The sequence below is a fragment of the Pararge aegeria genome, chromosome 10 (genome assembly GCF_905163445.1).
Source record: "Pararge aegeria chromosome 10, ilParAegt1.1, whole genome shotgun sequence".
NCBI lineage: Eukaryota > Metazoa > Arthropoda > Insecta > Lepidoptera > Nymphalidae > Pararge > Pararge aegeria.
Window position 1 is genome coordinate 6,577,031 of NC_053189.1, and position 7,820 is coordinate 6,584,850.

The window sequence follows — 7,820 nt, forward strand, 5'->3', positions numbered from 1 at the left end:
AAAGGTTGTAGCTTCGGGCTTCGGTTGTTAAATTAAAAGCAAGTAATCGGTGATAGCCCAGTAGGAGCTCAACTTCACTTTCGGGGGGCCGAGTTCGAATCCCAGCACGCACTTCTAACTTTTCTAAGTTATGTGCGCTTAAGTAATTTAATAACACTTTCTTCAATGATGAAGGAAAACATCGTGAGGAAACCTGCATACCAAAGAGTTCTCTATAATGTTCTCAAAGGTGTGCTAAGTCCACCAACTGTATGTATGTAAATTAAAAAAATTATAAAACGCAACATATGAAGTAATTCCACCTTTTTGGAAATCAGTTGATGAGAATAACAGGCCTTGAACAAAAACGAAAGTTAGGCAATTTCGCAAAAGGTCAGCATATTGCAAGAGTTAACAATTACAAAGAACTCACGTACAATAATAATCGTAAAATTTTGTAAATGCTACAACTTTTCCCTGAAATTGAACAATTAAAATTAACGATTTAAGTCTTCGCGGCAGTATACTATAATATTTTCGTGTACCTATACCAAAAATTTTGATTCACAACTTTATAGTGCTAATAAAATTTGCTTAAACAAACCACGAACAAATAACGGTAAAAAAACATAAGCGTTTTTATTTTTTAATGTTTAATAAATTACCTAACGTCTTTAAAATAGAACAAAATTTCCAAAAACTTAAAACCTTTGTTATGACAAAATATGAGTGCGGTCCTGGCTATGTATGACAGTACGAAGTATTTACAAATTTACCCTCAAGTTTTTTTTATAATTTCTGATTGTTTTGTACGTGCCGTTGTTTGTAGTTTTAATATTAGATACCTTCATAAAAATAAGCTGTAAATATTCTCTTTGAGTGAAAATTTCACAGAAATGTGAGTGCACCCCGATATACTGAATACATCTGCGTAACCCTTTCGGGTGTACTTAAGCGATAGCTGCAATCCCGGTTGATTTTCCGTAATATTTTAAAGAGTTCCGTTGCTTGCCTCCTAAACTCATCATTAGATCTATATAAAATAATATGGTACATAAAGAAGATAGACAGATATATAAAGAAACATCCGAATTGATAATCTTCTTTTTGCAGGCGGTTAACAGAAAACACGCCAAACTTGACCATACGAAGTCTGACTTGAGCAATGAATAAGCGAAGCCAACTTAATAAATATAGTTATGCAATTAATTTCGCCGAACTTTCGGACTCTATTAATTTGCGATCCGTAAATAGTTTGATAACCAAATAATTGTTCGGAGAACTTAATTCTTATAGTAATTGAATCGGCTACTTCACGTCGGGGGTTCCCCCTTGCCTTTTATTCATTAGTTCCTAAGTATTCTCCCTTGTTTGACCTTCCTTTGTTTAGTTACTTGAAAGTTGTTGACGGCCTTCTTGTCGAGTTAAAATAGGCCGTTGCCGAGTACTAGCGGATATGAGTGTTTGGTTTTCTTCGCAAATTGTTTGTTCATAGTCCTTAATAGCTAGAAATTCGGAATGGCGTTGGAACTTCGTGTTGTGGTCATAGGACTGAAATGAATTTCTCTAATGGTTGTTTCAAGTAAAATAAATACCAAGTTGAACTGTTATAACGTTGGATTTCTTTTCTAAACTACCTAGTTTTATACTGTTTTAATCAATTAAATTATACTGGTCTGTTACTTTAAACCTTCTTCTTCAAAGTCAAACATTCCAATTATCATCATATCAAGCAGGAGGATATCTTAATTTAATTCTTAGATATTTCTTCTATTCATTCACGGACTTGTGTTGCGACTTTATGCGTTTCATTTGACATCGCCAGTTACCCTTATGACTCAGTCAACCTAATGCCACATCGGATCTTAAACATGGTCGCTTAATATGGGCCTCATCAGAGTCACTAAGCGGGCGATGGCTCTCGCCATCGCCCGCTGAGTGACTCCTAGCATAGCTCTCGCTATGCTAGGAGACTCTCTATGTGATCAAATCAGTAATGAGGAGATCCGTAGAAGAACTAGAGTTACCGACATAGCTTAATGAGTTAGAAAGTTGAAGTGGCAATGAGTGGGACACATAGCTTGAAGAACCGGAGGACGTTATAAATAATAATAATAATAAATAAATAAATAAATATACTATGACAATACACACACCGCCATCTAGTCCCAAAGTAAGCGTAGCCTGTGTTATGGTTACTAAGATAACTGATGAATATTTTTTTTATGAATAATATACATAAATACTTATAATATACATATAAACACTAAGCGGGCGATGGCTCTCGCCATCGCCCGCTGAGTGACTCCTAGCATAGCTCTCGCTATGCTAGGAGACTCTCTATGTGATCAAATCAGTAATGAGGAGATCCGTAGAAGAACTAGAGTTACCGACATAGCTTAATGAGTTAGAAAGTTGAAGTGGCAATGAGTGGGACACATAGCTTGAAGAACCGGAGGACGTTATAAATAATAATAATAATAAATAAATAAATAAATATACTATGACAATACACACACCGCCATCTAGTCCCAAAGTAAGCGTAGCCTGTGTTATGGTTACTAAGATAACTGATGAATATTTTTTTTATGAATAATATACATAAATACTTATAATATACATATAAACACCCAGACACTGAAAAACATTCATGTTAATCACACAAACATTTTCCAGCAGTGGGAATCGAACCCACGGCCTTGGATTCAGAAATCAGGGTCGCTGCCCACTGCGCCAATCGGCCGTCATGGTCCCAAGGTGCTGGAATGGCGACCCAAGGTGCTGGAATGGCACCAAACCAGATGTTATCAAACGAGTTGCTGTGAGCCACTGAAAACAAGCGGCCCAGGACCGTGGATTTAGGAACATGCTACAAAAGACCAGCAGTGAACGTTAATCAGTTGAGATAATGATGATGATTGCTTCTGCTTTGCTACTGATATAGCTGTTATTAAGCCTCCTCGGATGGATGTTGTGATTTAGTATACCAGTGCGATGTCGTGTGGATTTGGAGGGTATGATAATCATACTGCCTTACATGTTAGCTCGCTACCCGTGCCGGGTGAGATTGCAACCAAGGGCTAACCTGTAGTGGTATAAACAAAAATCCAAACAATCTACACCAAGCGAGTCACTGGGAGTCACTCGACATGCGTTAAATATAAGTTGCGTACACAGTTTATGTATTTTCTTAATTCTGCGATCATTACTTACCACCAGGTGAGATTGCAGTTAAGGGCTAACCTGCAGGGTGATCGTATCTTGCGATAGGCGTAAATTTTGCAATCACTGCTGTCAAACGTCACTTTTGTTTATTTATTGTATGGAAAAGTGACGTTTGACAGCAATGATTGCAATATTTACGCCTGTCGCAAACCTGTCGCGAGATACGTAATCACCCTGCGGGAGTCAAATAAAAAAAAAAGCAGTGTCCGTCTGTCTATTGAAATGATGACGATAAAGCAGTAAAATCAAGAGTAAACTCACAGCTTTAGTAAAACTAGTATCACAGCAAACATTAGTTGCTTCAACATTACCAACATTAAGATAGTTTACCTTCACTATTGATACAGTACGTTGAGACAACATCAATATTTGTGTTAAATCACTGCGATATCAAACAAGCTGAGTATCGCTGAACAATGATTAAGTATTAACTGATTGATCGTTTAGTTATGACTTCATTGCAAACCAAACTTTGCAAGAGGAATTATGTCATCCTCTAGGCGTATTAATAGACAGAACTTCGTCAAATTAAGCTTAATTTGCTATACTCTGCATAAAACAGGAGAATCTGTATGGTGTAATTTATAAATTCTTCAAACTTTATAACTCAACAATAAACAGATCTCCGGCAATGTAGCAAATATATGTAGTATGTCTAACAATCAGTGGCTTGTACAGGGTTCTTGACCAGGATACGCATAAAGAAGAAAGAAGGCAAACAATTGAAAAAATCCTTCACCTTTATGAGTTATACAAAAATATGAGGGTAGGCAGTGCTTTTGCGCATGTATGAAGCGCACGCCACTTCTAGGAATCTTCTTTGGTTACCCGTTACTTACTTAGGCATTGCCCAGTCCGTTGTTAGTGAAAACGGGCATAATAGTCAATAATAGTAGTGTTAGCGTATTAACTGGGCATCGTAACTTAATGTTATTTGAGCATAATATGAGCACCTTACAAAAAGGCTTCTTTATTATCTCCTAACTATGCGTAAAATTACCGTTGCTTTAATGGGTAAGGGTCTTAATAAAAAAACAACTTTTTATAAGGATTATATATCCTTTATCTAGTAATGACCGTTTAAAACCAATATATCTATTTATACGATTTTCTAGCAATCAAATGATGAGACTAGTCGTTCAGGAATTCAGAATTGTTAGATTTATATGAAACATGTGACTCAAGTATAAAAACCACCTTAGGTGCCTGTATTCTGCTTGACGTGATTTAATCCGGCGCAGTTTCCTTTAAAGAACCACCCTAAAATCTAATTCCCAGATTGCGGCAAGCAATAAATTCTGTTTAAAATAACTACTTCTGCTAGATTTTTCCTTTACCAGTCGGAAGTAAATCCCTCATCCCTCCAAGTTCGGACGGTAGAGTGTCTTTGACTGGCGCAGATTTTCTTCAATTTTCTTTTAGTTTGTCTCAGTATTCTTTCAACCTCCACCGGATTTTCTTTGAAAGCCTCTTATCCTATTTTCTTGTCTGCATGGCACGAGTAGTCTAAGCCCCGGAGCGCTGTTCGGATTTTGTTTGTATTTTTTCCTTTTCTTGAACAGCTCTTGAATGGATCGGTTAATTTTTCCCTTACCAACTAACTACCATTATCCATATAAGACTAATACTTGCCTCTTTGGTCAAGTGTGTGGCAGATTCGAGTACTACTTTAGGTTCTAGGGTCGATTCCCGGGTCGGGCTAGAAGTTTCTAGATATTGGATTTTCTGACGAAATTTTTAATACCATCCTGGAGTTATTGGTGTTCTCCAACGATTTCTGAAATTTGGATATAAATTAAAAGAAAAAAAAACAATGTAGTCGGTGTACGGTGCCATTTTCAAATGTGCGAATTCTTAGAGTTTTCTTTAATAACGTACTTGTTTAATAGATTTACCATGTGTTATGTAAGTTTTATTGGTGAACAAAATACATAACTTTTAATAACTAAATAATATTATTACAATGAAGAAGACAAGACAAGGTATTGAATAGTGAATGAATATATTTTCAACTTTTCAAGGGTGGCTAACACAATCTATAATTGATACCTATAACGTCATATTACTTGTTACATATAAGGAGATGACGTTTTACAGAAAATATTCTACAGTCCCAAGGGAAAACTAATAGATAACGCATGAAACGAATGTAACGAAGAAACGAAGTAGGGGACAATAGGTATTCATTACCATGTATTGCATTCTAATTCGATAATGATTTAAATTGGAATATTATACGGATTCATAACTAACCAAAGGATCAATCAAAATAAGTTCTGACAACTATAAAGGTACTGTTCCACTGTTCCGTGAGTTGTCGTTTCATCCAAGTCAAAATTCTGATACCAACCATACCTTTTCATGCATAATTAATACATTTGGGTAACCTTGCTCACTGGTAGAAATTGCAGAGAGTAATTTGAATTTAAATTGGAACTTCAACTTTAAAATTGAATAAAAGCTTTACCTGCTTAAAGTTTCCGGATAAAAAATGTTTTGTTCGCTCTATTTCATTTATGCGTAAGATAGTTATTAAAATAAATATTTATGTTTTGATCTGTTCATAAAGATATGTTCAATTTACAAACACTTAGACTCTGTTAAGCGCATCACATAAAAGGAAGATTTTTGAGTCTTGTGAACCCAAAGCTTCATAAGCAGTGTGACCAAATTCTTGTATAAATTAAGACAGATATGATGTAGCCCGGGTACAACAATTAATCAATCGCATATAAAAATAAGAATTATAATCCTTATTTAAGGGGAGTCAATATGTAATATTTTAAAATTATATTACTTTGAGCAATAGTAGTTAGCCCCTGATAAACAAGTCCTCGTAGCTAACTTACCTCGCGTATGGAACATCCTTTGCAGCAGTGGAACATAGCTTTAATAATCGGAGCATCAATAAAGCCGTGACAATGATCGATACACAACCATCGTCCGGAATAGAATGAATCATATTGAAATAGAATGCTGAAAGGGGTCTGGATGTTTTAGCTGAGCATTTTTATTTTTATCTAAAATAGCGGTCATTCTTTTCGTTTATATTGATCTATAAACCTATACTGCATCAATAGAAATTGTATACGATAATAATCAACTTATTTTTCATATAATGTTACCTAATTTCAGGTTTCCGAATGGTGAGCCGCAAGTTGTCTTATGTTTCGGAAATCTTTAAGTAACCTTTACGACGATTACTTATTTATATTTAAGCCAATTGCCAACTATTTAGTGATAGAGGTTTAATGAATGGCCGAAATATCAAAAATATTAAAATGACGGCCAGTAGGTAAACCAGACTTTATACAAAAAAAAAACCACTTTCGGCAACGTTCTTTTCATTGATATCGTAACTGCGACGAAATTCGCCCAATAAGCGCTCCCCTGAACAAGAGTTAGCGGATGACTTTAATTTCTAATAGCCGATATGATTGTTCACTCTATTTAAAGTCAGATTTGGTGTTCAGTTCACTATTTCGAACGGTACTATTGCAGGGTTGTGTTCAGTGGTGATTAAATTACTTTATTCGAATATATTTCGAACGGTATTATTGCAGGATTGCAGGTTTAAAGAAAAAATAATAATAAGTGCAATATTTTATTTAAATCCAAAAATGTCACCACAGTCGTTCTAGCTTACAAAAACTATTCAGATTTATTTGTTACAATAAATACATAACAATGTATTCATTAAATTTTATAGACGAATAGTCTTCGTAATATTTACCTTCTATGCTTTTCAAGTTACTACTCGTAAGTTATCAAGTATGTTAAAAAAATTTTGTCTAGAATAAATAATTTTATAAAAAAAAATTCAAAATTCAAAAAATTCATTTATTTCAAGTAGGCCATATATAAGCACATTTGAAACGTCAAGTCTGTCTGTGTGTAGTGACTCTACCACCGGTTCGGAAGGCAGATTCTACCGAGAAGAAGCCGGCAAGAAACTCAGCAGTTGCTCTTTTCCAACATTAACAATTTACATTTTACATTTCAAAAATTCATTTTTCTATCTTGTGAGAGATGAAAGCGGAGCCGGATGCTTTCAAGCGACCTTGTCATTAAGAAATTCATCAATTGTGTAATAACCTCGCTGTAATAAATGTGTTTTAACACATTCTTTAAACTTATGCATTGGTAGGTCCAAAATTACCTTAGGAATCATATTATAAAAGCGTATACTCAGTCCCACAAATGAGTTCTGCACCTTTCGCAAACGAAATGCAGATGTCACTAATTTATGACCATTTCTTGTAAGTCGACTGTTTATATCCACTTTTTGTTTATAAAGACTAATATGTTGTCTTACAAATACTATATTGTTATAAATATATTGTGAGGCTACCGTATGGATACTTATTTCTTTAAATTATTCACGGAGGGATTCAAGTGATTTAAGTTTATATATTGACCGTACAGCTCTTTTCTGCAGCAGCTCATATCAGCAGCTTTGCCCCATAATAAGATCCCGTAAGACATCACACTATGAAAGTACGCAAAGTAAACAAGCCTTGCTGTTTCTACGTCAGTAATCTGTCTAATTTTCCTGACGGCGTAGGCAGCCGAGCTTAGTTTACCTGCTAGTGTATCTATATGGGTACCCCACTGAA